Below are 15,599 nucleotides of genomic sequence, written 5' to 3' on the forward strand. Positions count from 1 at the left end.
ACAGGTTAGCTTGTGAAAGAGAGTGTGGGTGCAGGGGACGACCACCAGGCATGCCACTGCCAAGACTGCAATCGCCCCGAACAGCTGCAACCTTGCGTATTTATTGGCAATAAACAATCAAAGACAATCAAAGGAATGATCCGTATTACATCCTAGTGAATAGTAGTACATCACGGGGAAGGTCACGGGATTAGATGATGTTACGTGCAGCAAGTGAGGCCTATCTTAAACATGTTTCTATGGACCCTGCGGACTATTGTCAAGAGCAATCACGTTTCGGTTGGGGCAGCGTTCTGCACTGAGCTCACTGAGCAAGCTGGGCGTTCCCAACTACTGTGTGTAAGCCTGGCATTCCTGGCCGCCTGGCAAGCCGGCCTTTCCGGCCGCTGTGCTCTGACGTTTACGCTAAAGCCCGCAAGGTCACAAACCTGTTTTCCTATTATATCCTTAGCCTAAGCTCTCGGCCAGTGGCTGCTACATCTTTTCAAGGATTTATATGGCAAACAGCCTTGTAATGTAAAGATAATATCTCCTTCTAGGGCAAAGAGCACATTTGTTTCCTGACCAAGATAATAAGGATGAGTTCTACCTCCACGGCAAAGGGGGCAGGTTCACCTGCAGGTCATTCTAAAAGATTGGGGTTTTCTAAATTTGGAGTTTCTCAGCTCTGATGCAAACCCACTACATTCGCAGCATGTACTGGGACCTTTTCACCTAACCCATGGAACTTGGAAGGCAAAGGAACCAATACAGACATGAAGCTCACACTGCCTGCTGTGCTATGAGTAGAAAAGTCCTTTGTCTCTGACCGAGATGTCTCATATCTTCTATAGGCATTTATGAAACTATGGCAGGCTAATCTGTTAGTTTGCAAAAAGGGTAAAAATCTCATACCCTTCACAGTTCTTAACAGTCCAAGGACACCCACGGTAACTGAACTTACTTGAATTCACTCCTTGGTGAGTCACAGATAGAAACTGCAGCAGGTGGAACAAAGCAAACTTTATTTGCAGCAAATAAGAACATCATGAGGAATAACTTCCAAAGCCATGACTCCTCAAGTAAGGGTAAATGGGTTCCTTTTATCTAGGGTTAGGATGAATATTTAGATAGGGGAGCCTTGTCATCATAGAGGTGGACATAGGGTGGGGCATGTGCCTTATGGAAACATGCCTATATATACAATGTATGTTATGTGAAGGCTTGTGCTCCTCCTTGGGCACAGATTTTAGTATTATAATGAGGGAAAGGTAACTGTTGGTCACTCCATGGTTACTCCATGGTCCATCTGTGCAGGTGTGAGTCGGGGTTAAGTTAAAACTGGCCTGATGCCAAGTGATGTGGAGAATTTTTTCATGTGTCTGCTGGCCATTTGAATGTCTTCTTTGGAGAAATGTCTATTCATGTCTTCTGCCCATTTCTTGATTGGATTTTTTGTTTTTTGGGTGTTGAGTTTGGTAAGTTCTTTATAGATTTTGGATATTAGCACTTTATCTGATAAGACGCAAATATCTTCTCCCATTCTGTTGGTTGTCTTCTGGCTTTGTTGACCGTTTCCTCTGCTATGCAAAAATTTTTTATCTTGATGAAGTCTTAATGGTTCATTTTTGCTTTTGTTTCTCCTGCCTTTGGGGACACATCTAGCAAGAAGTTGTTGTGGCCGACGTCGAAGAGGTGCCTGCATTCTCCTCTAGGATTTTGATGGATTCCTGTCTCATTTAGGTCTTTCATCCATTTTGAGTTTATTTTTGTGTATGGTGTAAGAAAGTGATCCAGTTTCATTCTTCTGCATGTGGCTGTCCAATTTTCCCAGTACCATTTGTTGGAGAGACTTTTTTTCATTGGATATTCTTTCCTGCTTTGTGAAAGATCAGTTGACTATAGAGTTGAAGGTCCATTTCTGGGTTCTCTATTCTGTTCCTTTAATCTATGTGTCTGTTTTCTCACTAGTACCATACTGTCTTGATGATTATAGCTTTGTAATAGAGCTTGAAGTCCAGAATTGTGATGCCTCCAGCTTTGGTTTTCTTTTTCAACATTCCTTTGGCTATTTGGGCTCTTTTCTGGTTCCATACAAATTTTAGGATTGTCTATTCCAGTTCTGTGAAAAATGTTGATGGTATTTTGATAGGGATTGCATTGAATGTGTAGATCGCTTTGGGTAGCATAGGCATTTTAACAATATTTGTTCTTCCAATCCATGAACATGGAATGTTTTTCCATTTCTTTGTGTCTTCCTCAATTTCTTTCACAAGTGTTTTATAGTTTTCAGGGTACAGATCCCTACCTCTTTGGTTAGGTTTATTCCTTGGTATCTTATGGGTTTTGGTGCAATTGTAAATGGGATCAATTCCTTGATTTCTCTTGATCTTCTGCCTCATTGTTAATGTATAGAAATCTGTGCACTGATTTTTTATACTTAACAAATTTTTTAAAGGATTTTATTTATCTGAGAGAGAGAATGTGAGCAAGAAAGAACATGAATGGTGGGGAGAGGCAGAGGGCAAAGGAGAAGCAGACTCCCTGCTGAGTGGGGAGCCCGATGTGGGGCTTAATCCCAGGACCCCAGGATCATGACCTGAGCCACCCAGGCCCCCCGTGTGTTGGTTTTATATCCTGCCACTTTGCTGAATTCCTGTATCAGTCCTGTATCATTTTTTTTCTGGAGTCTTTATGTCATCTGTGAAAAATGAAAGGTTGAACTCTTAGAATATTATGTCATCTGTGAAAAATGAAAGGTTGAACTCTTCTTTGCAGATTTGGGGGCTTTTTATTTCTTTTTGTTGTCTGATTGCTGAGGCTAGGAATTCCAGTACTATGTTGAACAACAGTGGTGAGAGTGGACATTCCTGTTGTGTTCAGAACAGCTAAAAGTAACACTCAGGAAACAACAGATATCGGTGAGAATGCAGAGAAAGGGGAACCCTCTTGCACTGTTGGTGGGAATGCAAACTGGTGCAGCCACTCTGGAAATAGTATGGAGGTTCCTCAAAAAGTTAAAAATAGAACTGCCCTACGACCCAGCAATTGTACTACTGGTTATTTATCCAAAAGATACAAACAGTGATTCAAAGGGGCACATGCACACCAATGTTTATAGGAACAATGTCTGCAATTGCCAAAATATTGAAAGAACCCAGAAGTCCATCAACAGATGAATGGATAAAGAAGATATGGTATATGATGTAGTTTTTCAATGTTGGTGATGTCTGGGCCGACCGCCAAGAAAGAATTCTTGAGACATCTTTGGTGCAAAAAAGGTGATTTTATTAAAGCACGGGGACAGGACCGATGGGCAGAAAGAGCTGCTGTCCACGGATAGTGAGGGGCAACTAATGATATGCTTTGGGGTTGGGGGAAGGAAAGACAAAGGGAAGTTCCAAAAGGATTTTCTTTATGTTAAAGGAGACTCACAGGATATCAGAGGCTTTGCTGTTGTCAAACTAAGGCTGTTTTTCCCTCTAGCAAGGCTTAAACATTAGGACAGTTTGGAGCTTCCTGGAGGAAAGTTTATACTCTGCCTGCTGCAAGTATTTGTCAATGGGCTATAGGTTATAAGGACATTTACTTTTATCCACACTTCCTTCTGCCTTTGTTTCCCATATCTGTATGTATGTATGTATATATATATATACATATACACACACACACACACACACACACACACACACACACACACACACATACACTGGAATATTACTCGGCCATCAAAAAATGAAATCCTGCCATTTGCAATGATGTGGATGGAACTAGAGGGTATTATGCTAAGCAAAATAAGCCATATGATTTCACTCATATGTGGAATTTAAGAAACAAAACATGAACATAGGGAGAGGGAAGGAAAAACAAAATAAGAGGAAAATGGAGAGGGAGGCAAACCATAAGAGACTCTTTAACTGTAGCAAATTGAGGGTTGCTGGAGGACAGGTGGGGGGGATGGGGTAACTGGGTGACGGGTACTAAGGAGGACACTTGAAGTAATGAGCACCAGGTAGTGTATGCAACTGATGAATCACTGAGTTCTACCTCTGAAACTAATAGTACAGTATATGTTGATTAAATTGAATGTAAATTTTAAAAAAATTTTTTAAAAGATAAAGAAAAACTGATCCGGATGGTCTGGGTGGGCCCACCTGGGTGGAACCTTGTCTAGACAGTCATCATTGCTTGAGGCGTAGTTTTGGTTTCTATCAGGAAATGCTATGCATCTCAGGCAGTCATCATTGCTTGAGGGCTAGTTTTGGTTTCTATCAAGAAACGCTATGCATCTTGGTCTTTAGTCTGAGTGAAGAGATAAGCTGGAAAAAAATGCTTAAGGAAAAACATGGGATAAAGGTCAGTGGTACAAGCAGGTGAGCAGGAAAAGTCAGATCTTGGGGTCTAGCTGCTGTCACCATGTCAGTGATGAGGGAGCAGAAGGCAAGCTGAGGACAAAGCACAAGCTGACACCCTGAAACCTACCCACCCCCCTAACCATAGGGATATGTGTGACATTCCTCCAGGAAACTCCCAACTGTCTTAATGGTTTGCTGGAGGGAAAGGCAACCTTAGCTTGACAATAGTAAGGCCTCCAGTATCCTGAGGGCCTTCTTTAGCATATGAAAATCCTTTTGGACACCTCCCTTTGTCCTGATCTCCCCCAACTCCCAAGTGTATAATCAGCCATTCCTCACAACCCCAGTGCTGCCGCTCTCTTTGCCCTCTGGTCTTGACCCCTTGCCTTTTTTTTTTTTTTTTAAGATTTTATTTATTCATTTGAGAGAGAGCAGAGTAAGAAAGAGCGTGAGTGTGGGAAGGGGGGTTGTGGAGGGAGAAGCAGGCTCCCCACTGAGCAGGGATCCTGATGTGGGGCTCGATCCCACGACTCCGAGATCATGACCTGAGCCAAAGGCAGACACTTAACTGACTAAGCCACCTAGGCACCTCAAAAACTGCTTTTCAAAAGAACAGTTATAGCTTGAACTTCCTCAGAAATCTAGGGCTTGCCAAAGTCTCCAACAGCATCTCTGCTGCTGGGCACACTTACAAGGCCATTAGATCTGCTAAGCCCATAAGGCCCAACAGGTACGTCAGCCTGCTTATCAGCCTGGACCTGCTGCAGAACTCGTTCTTGTTCCAGGACCCACTTAAAACTGGCAGCTGATGGCTTATCTCACGAATGGGCTGGTACAGCATGCCCAAATGTGGTATAGGTTGTCACCAAAATCCAGAAAGCTTCATCATACACTGTGCCTCTTTCTTTGAGGTGGTTGGTGCAAGGTACTGCCACTTGTCTCTCTGTAGAAGGGATTTCCTAAAATATGCCCCAAATCACTGAACCCCTTAAAACTTCATCAAGGTGGTAGGGCCCTAAACTATTAGTTTATCTCCCACCCTCCAGCATACACAGTTTCTACTCCGCTCACTAGGTTCAATTAACATTGCAAAATAATCAATGTAAAAAAAATGTGATGTTTCATAAAATGCAGTAAAAGGTATAGCTTTGGCTCTGCTATATAAATGCAAACTGCTCCTGACTGGTTGTAAAAGAATGCATTTGCCAGGTCATTGGTCGCAGGGCAGGTGCTAGGGTGATGACCTGTTCCAGTCAATATACACCTAAAACTACACCCACAAGGAACATCACAGTCTGATCAGATCTGCAATAATCAATCATTTTCCAAGGCCCTTCAAGCTGTTGCTCTGATCACATAGAAATATTTTATGCAGATATAATAGGAATCACTATCCCTGCTTCTCTCGAGGTTTTTATGGCAGTGGTAATTTCTCCAATCCCTTCCGAAGTACTGCTTCCCAATTACTATTGGTGTATTGTGTGGGATGAGTTCCAGAGACTCTAGTTTTTCCTTTCATAACAGCCCTCACTCTGAAGGACAGGGAACCAGAACGGTACTTTGTTGCCACGTATATTGTGTGTACATTCTCACCATATATCCTGCAATTGTAATAATCAGCACAGTGTGGATCTGCAATTCCACTAGACCCACTGTTAGCTGAATTTGGGTCAAGACTTTATGTAAAACCTGACGTACATAAGCACCAACTTTGGTGGACTTTTGTAGAGTTCAGGGTTTCTGGGGATCAGTGTAAAATTAGAGTCAGTATGTCATAGCTCCCAGATGTTCTGGGTATTTCCCTTTCCTCAGTGCACAGTCCCATGGGTAAATAGCTGCAGGTCACTCTGCAGAAAGCTCTTCTCCACTCTGTGGAGGAAATTCACTGTATACCCCTATAGCTGTCCTATAGGGTTCTTTTTCAGAGGCATGTAGTCCCCACCTCTGTTGAGGGACTTCAGGTCTATACACTGGCTTACTTCTGGGAACCTGGTAAGAAATCATGAATCCAAACAGTGATCTAGTTAGTTTCTTCCCAGCTGACCTCAAAGTATTCCTTCTATGTAAAGCAGAGCTGTGTACGTTGTTTATTCCAGAACACCCCTATTACTATTCTCTGTGGATTCATTGTACTAACCACACCAAACATGTCTTTGTGAGGACCTACGGCCTAGCTTCTTCCCCTCTGAAATTCCATTTTCCCACTGTAATCTAGAAGTGCAGCTTCTGTGACATTTCTCACCGTCTTCTCTGGATGTCGAGAGCGCCTTGGAGAGATGCCCTCTTGCTCCCTTACCCAATGCTTGCTAAAAGAAGTGGTCTCTAGGCTTTCCCAGAGGGCATAATTAGGTGGTAGCAGAGCTGGTGGCCAATGACAGGGTTTAGAGAATCAAATCCAGAGGCTGCCACTGCCTCCAGTTTCTTCACTATGAACTCTAGAATGCTGCTAGGAGACCAAGCTGTGCTGGACACCTCATTCTGCCTTCTACACATCAGAGAATGCATCACTAGAGGAACCTAATCACTATTCAGAACTTGAGCTCCAAAGGGTTTGAGAAATGTACTTTCTAGGTAGGTGGCCTTGTGCCGAACCACAAGTCTTTTACTGTGGCAGAAGGGAAGAACAGATACATGTGGGAGAATTACCTTCAGTCTGCCATGCTTCCCTTTCCTCCTCTACTGGCTCCCTCCCATCAGCACTTAAACATGCTCAAATCATTGTTGTTTTCTGTCATTTTTGGAAGAGAAAACTTTCCCTCATCTCTGTATCTCCTTTATTTCCATCCCCTTATTCTATATAGTTCTATACTATGAAAGAATTATCCTCAAATACTAACTGGTGGATGTAAGAAAGTCTGAATTCAGCATAGCAAAGGAAACTGTAGATATCAATATACAATGTACGAAACTGACAGCTGAGGACTGGCTGAAAGCTGAAGACTGTTCCAATATCAGGTCCTTTATGAACATCACCAAGTGTGGTATGCAGAATAATGGGCCCCAAAGATGTTCATGTCCTCCTACTTCCAGAACCTGTGAATACGTTACCTTGCATGGCAAAACAGATTTTGCAAACGTCATCAAGGATCTTGAGATTATTTTAAATTAGCTGGGTGGCACCAATCTAATCACAAGGATCTTTAGGAGTATAAGATGGGGGCACCTGGGTGGCTCAGTTGGTTAAGTGTCTGCCATCGGCTCAGGTCATGATCCCAGGGTCCTGGGATCAAGCACTACATCAGGCTCCCTGCTCAGTGGGAGTCTGCTTGTCCCTCCCCCTCTGCCTCTACCCCCAGCTCGTGCACACTCTCTCTCTCAAATAAATAAATAAATAAATAAATAAATAAATAAATAAATAAATAAATAAATAAATGAAAACGTTAAAAAATAGAAGTACAAGATGAAGAAAAAAGAGGGGACTCTTGAAAGGAACTCAACGTACTGTTGCTGGCTTTGAAAGTAGAGGAAAAAGACCACAAAGCAAGGATGTGGACATCCTCTAGAAGCTGTGGACAGCCCTCAGCTGACAGCCAGCAAGGACAGGAACTTTAGTTCTGTAACTTCAAGGACCTGAATTCTGCCAATGATGTGAATGAGCAAGGAAAGACATTTTCCCTAGAGCCTCCAGAAAGGAATGTTACCCAGCCAACTCCTGGGCTTTAGCTCTTTGAGGTCCAGGCCTCTAGAACTGTGAGATAATATATATTATTTAAGCCACTACATTTGTGTTTGTTATGGCAGCAATAGAAAATATATCAAACAAGGTACTTTTGCCATTGAGTCTTCTTTCCTGGGGACACTGATTATAAAACACTATGAAGTCTATCTAGAAAGTACATTTCTCAAACCCTTTGGAGCTCCCTGAGATTAGGGGGAGGTGAAAAAGATTGGTTCTGGGACAACCACCTGATTCTTATACCCTGACTTAGAAAGAGTTCTAGGGAGAGTATCAAGCAGGGAGGGAGAAACAAAGACACTGCTATTCTTTTTTGTTCTCCCTTCCCAAATAAGAAAACTGGAAAGCAGAAATCCTAAGACTTACACAAGAGCAGCAAAAAATTCTAGTTCTACCTCTACATAGTAAAGATGACATCTAAATAAAAGCATTGATTAGACTGGCCCAAGCCTGGTGGGATTCCATGCAGAGCTACGCATGTACAGAATACTGGTTCTATAGCACAGGAGAGGTATTAATACTTACCCTACCCCCATCTCCTACCTGTGTAAAAGTACATAGGACATGTACTTTACATGAGTTTACACAAGTGCAATTCACAGCCTGAAATTATAGAGAGCTCTCCTCATATTTGAAGAAGAAAACCATTCCTCCACAGTAGACCAAAATCCTCCCATGAATTCTCCTTACCTCATGTAAGTCAAAGCCTTCTTTCTATGGGTGATCACCATAGTCTAGCATCTAATGTACAGATGAATGACATAATGACCTTTGTTTAAATCCTAAAATAATTTGTTTCAGTATAAAAACATTTTTCCTTTCTCACATTTTTATAATGCACAGAATCTTTTTCCTAACCAGAAATACCTTTTCTCCCAAATCTGAATTATCTAGTTTTGAATCTATTACCTAATAATGTTATTAAGGTTTTTCAAATTTCTTTTAACCTGTAACTTGGTATTTCAGAAGTGTCACTTAAGTCAGCCTGAAACATCCATGGAGATAAGAAGGCAAAAAAAGAAAAAGAAAAAGAAAAAACAACTTCCCTACCAGACAGAGCTACTGGAAAGTTCATCTAGTGAGTAATAATTTATAGTAAAGGTAATTTATTATTTACCATGCAAGTTGTTTATACCATTCACAGCATCTTCTTCACTTCAGTGACAAAGGCCAACATATACTACTAAGGATTATCAGGTGGCTTAAGATACTTTATCACCTTTCTTGTGAGGAAACTAAAGAGCCTTACAGTCATTAATCTAGTAATTCCCCTAACACAATTTTGAAGATGAGGGTAAATGTTCTACTCATTTAAGTATTTATTTCAGTAGTATAACACAAAGACTTTATAAAGAAAAACCAATATAAAAGCTAATGAAGGAAGAAACCTGAATCAAGAATGTAAAAATTAAATCTGTAAGCAGAGAGAGCCATCAGAAATTGTTAGGCAAACCCTGGAAATGTGGGAAATAGTAATTGGGTTAAAACAAGAAGCAAGGGTAAGGACAAAATCAAATCCAAGTCAGAAACACAGGTAGAAGACCCTAGGACTGCAATTCCCAAATTGTGTGCTCGGGGGCATAGGACATTGGAGTGAACTCACAAGGCTCCATGGGACATTTTAAATTTTTGAGAGAAACACAGAAACAGCCGCGAAACATTATAAGAATGTCTATGATTAGGTTGTTTGGACCTAATTACTTAATAAATGGAACTATTAAGTATTTCTTAGGCTCAAGGACACCATGAAAAAATTAGAGATTCCAATGGTGCTGTCAAATGAGAAAGTTTGGGAATCTCTTTCTTAAGGACATACTAGGGTTCGAAAGACAGCTTGCCCAGAGTAGCATCAGAAAAGTAGAGCAAAAGTAAAAAGGACAGTGCCTCCAACCTCTATATTCCTAGTTATACCTAGTGGGGCCTTTTTTCACTCTATCCTGCTCTAAAAAAAGGAACCTTTGTGCCCTATTACCCTGAATTTACTGCAGGATCTCTTTAAAATCAATGAATCTTGCTTGTAAACCCGTGAACCTTACTCTTACTTAATAACAAAAACAAAACCATGATTTTTTCAATGTTGGTTTGGGGACTAAATTAACTAGAGTTCCCCAAATATTTACTATGAGAAAGTCTACTAAAATTTAAATACTTCTCTAGTGAAGAAATGAATGAACTTTATGTTGAAATTCATTCAGCAATAATAGCCCATTATAGAAGTTTTAAAAGTTACTTTAAATTAAGGGTTGGCAAACTTTTTCTGTAGAAGGCCAGATAGTATTTTTAAATGCTTTTTAATCTTTTTTAACAACTCTAGAAATGTAAGAGCCAATTGAAAGCAGTTGGTATATTCACACTGTTGTCAACCAATCTCCAGATCTCATTACATCTTGAAAAGCTGAAACTCTATACCTACTGAACTAACAGTTCTCCATTTCCCCTTGTAACCTGTGTACACAGTGGCACTAGACGCCATTAGGGGATAGAAAGGAGGGCTCTGTGGACAGGGTCAAAAGGTCAAAGTACATACACCAATGTTCGCAGCAGCAATATTCACAACAGGCAAAAGGCAGAAACCCAAATGCCCATTGACAGGTGAATGGACAAAGAACATGTGGTATATACATACAACAGCATACTAGTCAGCCTTAAAAAAGAAAGTTCTGATACCTGCTACAACATGAATGGACCTTAAAAACATTATGCTAAGTGAAATACGCCAGATGTGAAAAGGACAAATAGTGTATGTCTCCACTTACATGAAGTACCTAGAACAAATTCATAGAGACAGAAAGTAGGATAGTGACTACCAGGACCTGGGGGAAAGGAAAATGGGGAGTTGGTGTCAAATAGATACAAAGTTTCAGTTTGGGACAATGAAAAAAACCACATATGGATTTGGTACTGGCAGTTTCACAACAATATGAATGTACTTAATGCCACTGAACTGTACACTTAAAAATGGTTAAATGGTAACTTTTATAGTATGTTATTTTACTACAGTAAAAAAAGATGTAAAAATAGCTCTTAGCTCATAAGCCACACAGAAACAGACTGCAGACCACAACTGGGTGGCAGGCCATAGGTTGCTCTGAATCCTAAGATCCACAAACAAAATGAACAAAATGACATGAAATATTTGAAAATTTTTTCCAAGTCATTTTAATTCATTTTTCTTTTAACATGAACATGTTAAACAGATTTTCATATTTCATATATTTGTTACATCCACCAAAACTTGTAAGGGCAACCAAAAAATACTTGAGAGAAGTCTAAAATGAGGTCAAAATGTATATAAAGACATACAGACATGTATGTAGAAATCTGGTAATACATAGACGTATGTACAGCTTTACCTATTACAGATGTAGAGGAGGTAGAAATGAATAAACCATGGTGTCTTCAATGAAGCTTAAAATGTAACCTGAACAATGTGATAGGTAAAGCTGACACTTAACGGGCAAAGTTCAGATTTTAAAGTTTCCACTTTTATTTTCTTCCCCATTCATTTGGTACACAGTAGGCTATTTTCCCTCCCACTTTGGGGGAGGAGAAAAAAATGACACATGACAGAAATCTAGCATTATGGAAAGACCTACTCACATCCCTTCCCTGCATTTGCAACCTTTAAATCTAACACTCACTTAACTCTTTCATTGGTTAACACAATCTCAGACTCTGAAGGCAACATATTCCTAAAAAAGAAAACCCTAGACATCTTTTCTAAGCTTAAAGTCAGCTCTAGGCAAAAAAAATCACCTGAAGCAAGAAGCCTTTTTCAAATAGGTGGAGTGTATGTAAGTACAGAGACAATGGACATGGTTCCAATTATCTATTCCCTGGCACAGTTGCATAACAAACAACCCTAAACAAGAAGTAAAACAATCATTTTCATTATGCTTCTTTTTAAGACTTTATTTTTTCTCAGAGCAGTTTCAGATTTACAACAAAACTGAGCAAAAGGCACAGAGAATTCCTATATACCCACTATCCCCCCACATGCACAGCCTCTCCCATTATCAGTATTGTTTACTAGAAGGGTACATTTTTTACCAAGGATGAATCTACACTGACACATCAAAATCACCCAAAGTCTACTGTTTACCTTAGGGTTCATTCTTGGTGTTGTACATTCTATGGATTTGGACAAAAGCACTGTGACATACATTCATCATTATAATATACAGAATATTTCTGTTGCCCTAAAAATCCTCTATATCCTGCCTACTCATCTCTCCCTTGTCCCCATCTGGCAACCACTGATCTTTTTTACTGTCTCCAAAGTTTTGTCTTTTCCAGAATGATGTATAGTTGGAATCACAGTGTGTAGCCTTTTCAGATTACTTCTTTCACCTAGTAGTATTCATTTAAGTTTCCTCCATGTCTTTTCATAGCTTGATAGCTCAATTCTTTTTACTGCTGAATAATATTCCATTGTCTGAATGTACCACTGTTTATTAATCCATTTATCTACTGAAGGACATCTTGGTTGCTTCTAAGTTTTGGCAACTATGAGTAAAGATAACATCAATGTGCAGGTTTCTGTACGGACATAAAATTTCACCTCCTTTAGGTAAATAGTAACAAGTGCAATTGCTGGATCACACGGGAAGAGTATGTTTCATTTTATAAGAAACTTACAAACTATCTTCCAAAGTAGCTGTACCATTTTGCATTCCCATTAACATTGTATGAGAATCCTTCTGCTCCACATCTTCACCAGTCTTTGGTGTTATCAGTGTACTGGATTTTGGCCATTCTAATAGGTGTGTGGTGGTAAGTCATTTTGTTTTACTTCGCATTTCCCTGAGGATATGATATAGAGCATCTTTGCATATATTCATATGACATCTGTATTATCTTCTTCGGTGAGGTTTATTAAGGTGTTTGGCCCATTGTTTTTAATGAGCTTTTATTTTCTTATTGTTGAGTTTTAAAAGTTCTTTATACATCTTGGATAACAGTCCTTTATCAGATGTATTTTTTGCAAATATTTCTCCCAGTCTGTGTCTTGTTTTCCAATTCTTTTAAGGCCATGAATTCTTCAGGTCAGGAATTAGGACAAGACAGAACAGGAATGGCTCGCTTCTGGTCCACAAGTCTATGGCCTCAGCTCAACAAGACTGAAAAGGCTGACGGGTGGCTCAAATGGCTGAGAGATGGAATCTGCTTCACCATTCACATAACTGGTACCTGGGCTAACTGGTGTGGTGGGTTCAGCTGTGATTGCCAATGAGAGTACTTCAAGGGGTCTCGTATTATTCTGGGCTTTTCACAGCACACCAGACTCAAGTAGTCAGACTTCTTACATGATGGCTGAGAGTTCCAAAACCAAGTGTTTCAATACACAAGATGCAGTTGCATGGCCTTTTATGACCTAGCCTCTGACGTCACATATACTGATTATGATCACTTTCACTATATTCTGTTGTATAAATCAATCATAAGCCCATCCAGATTTAAGCAGGGGGCACAAGGTATCTTTTTATGGGAAGGATATCAAATAAGTTGTACCATGTTTTAAAACCACCATGGACATATTTCTAGAGAGAGATAGAAATATATGCCAAAGGGTTAACAGTGCCCACCTCCCAGGGTCCCTCAAAGTGAATTTTATTAACTTACTATTTTGTCAGACTAACCCAAACATATCCTCCATGGATGGCAAAATTTCATCTACATATTTTCATATAATACAGTAACGGACAGAAACTTCATTTTATCTATATAAACTGCATTAAGAATGACTAGTATCTTACTTTTGGCCCTAGTACCATCTGCCAGTTACAACCATTTCTTATTATCTGAACACCATCAAGCTCAGACCCATCCTCGGACTAAGGCTAACTCATATCCAGAATGAATACAGAGACTATTACAGCAAATGAAGCAAGTAGATGAGGATCACGCCAGCATTATGATTGCTGACATTGGTGGCCATTCTCTATCTTAGTGATTGTTAGATTTTAGGATTTCATGAACCAAGAAAAATTTCAGAAATAAAATAAACCAAATGGGAGCAAATAAAGCTAGCAACATTTATTTTCCAAGGAAAAATATTTAGAAAACAACTACTGCTCTATAACTGTCATCATATAAATGTAATAGAATGGACAATTTCAAAATAAAGCACAATCCTTAAGAGTAAGTTTGACTAAATGAAAACTCACTATATATATTTTTTCTCATTTCTCCGCTGAGCTGCAGAAACTTCACCATAGATGAACAAACTGTGTGTGAAACCACTTGTGCATTTGACATTCCGGTCTCTTCCATCTCTTGCTTTGTTCTAATAGTTCTAGAACTTTAGCTTGCTCCTAGGAACTCGGTCTAAAAGACATACAAATAGGTAATTATAATACAACATGAATGCTATAAGGATACAGTAGAAGAAATCACAAAAGGTTTCATATATTGGTTGGAAAAAGTTTGCCCATGAGCAGGAATGAGGAAGACTATTAAAGGTGGCAATGACTATGGCTGAAAGCAGAGAAAATATGCGTGTGCGGTATATCCAAGGAAGCTATACTGTGTGCCAAAAATAAGTAGTGGTTATACTTGGTTGCACAGAAAGGGTTACTTTTCTTTATTCTTCTATTTTCTGAAATTTAACAATGGAATAGGTATTAATTTAATGACCAGGAAATAAACAACTATTTTAATTTTGTAGATTACAAAAACTAACAAAAGGCCTATTTCCCTTTAAGAAAGCAGTTTGTATTAAAAGAGGCCAGGTTGGAAAATGAAGATGTTAAGAATCTGATAGATGGGTGCAGAAATCCAGCTCCAGATTTTGGCTAGGACAGATGACACTGGGGAAGATAACACTCCCTCAGGGCCTCTGGGAGAATTCTAAGCTAGGTGCACTCAATACTGAGGTCTTCTTGTCCACATAGTCATTAAATTAGTCAGAAATTCTCAGGGGGCAGGTGCTGCTGATGGGTCAAATGCTTACAGTGCCTTTGGAGTCAAGAGACCAAGGGTAGAATTTGGCTCTACCACTAACTAGCTCAATGAGCAAAAGCAAATTACATCACCACTTGAACCTGTTTTCTCATGTTTAACATAGAAAACTGCCTACCTTTCTGGATTTTTGTACAGATCAACTGACATAATGTAGGTAAAGAATTTAGTACAATGCCTGCCCCTCAGAAAATGAGAATTACAATATAGAACATTTTTGTATATCTAATTGAGAAGTTAGAAATTTGTTTGCCTTATCGATTTTGAAAGGCTTTATCTTATTTTCCATTTGTTCTATAGGTTTAGCTAAGACCTGTAAGCACATAAAAAGTCTGTCAGTTGGGATGTCAAAACCTTTTGAAACTTAAGGGTATGAGAGTTTCTAAAACAAGTTCTAAATGCGGAAAGGATATTCATTATTTGCAGTTGCTTCTAAAATTAAGCTACCTTTAGAGTGTTCTGCAGGATCCGGAAATAACTAAGTAGCCCTCCCCTAGACTCTAACAACTGCTAGAAAACGAAGAGGACGTTTCCCATTCTTCACTGACTTACTCCGTCTGGCTCCCCTATCCACTCCCAGAGAACCGGAGATCTTTGTGCAGATAAAAGGCTCAGTTCTAAGGTCTTAC

The 15,599-nt window shown here is 39.7% G+C and overlaps 1 protein-coding gene across 2 annotated transcripts in view; it reads right to left on the reverse strand.

Annotated features, from left to right (window-relative positions):
• The window catches only part of LOC123793232 (uncharacterized), a 48,079-nt gene that overhangs the window by 31,647 nt on the left and 833 nt on the right, over positions 1-15,599 (reverse strand). Inside the window, exon 2 of one of the 2 annotated variants that reach the window (XM_087866496.1) lies at positions 14,178-14,337. The gene's annotated coding sequence lies outside the window, so the exon portion shown is untranslated. Of the gene's footprint in view, positions 1-11,206; positions 14,338-15,599 lie in introns of those variants that run through there. The other variant, XM_087866495.1, reaches the window with a different exon arrangement.

Source organism: Ursus americanus, chromosome 13 (assembly GCF_024610735.1).
Source record: "Ursus americanus isolate L20-20 chromosome 13, mUrsAme1.1.p, whole genome shotgun sequence".
In the NCBI taxonomy this organism is placed as follows: Eukaryota; Metazoa; Chordata; class Mammalia; order Carnivora; family Ursidae; genus Ursus; species Ursus americanus.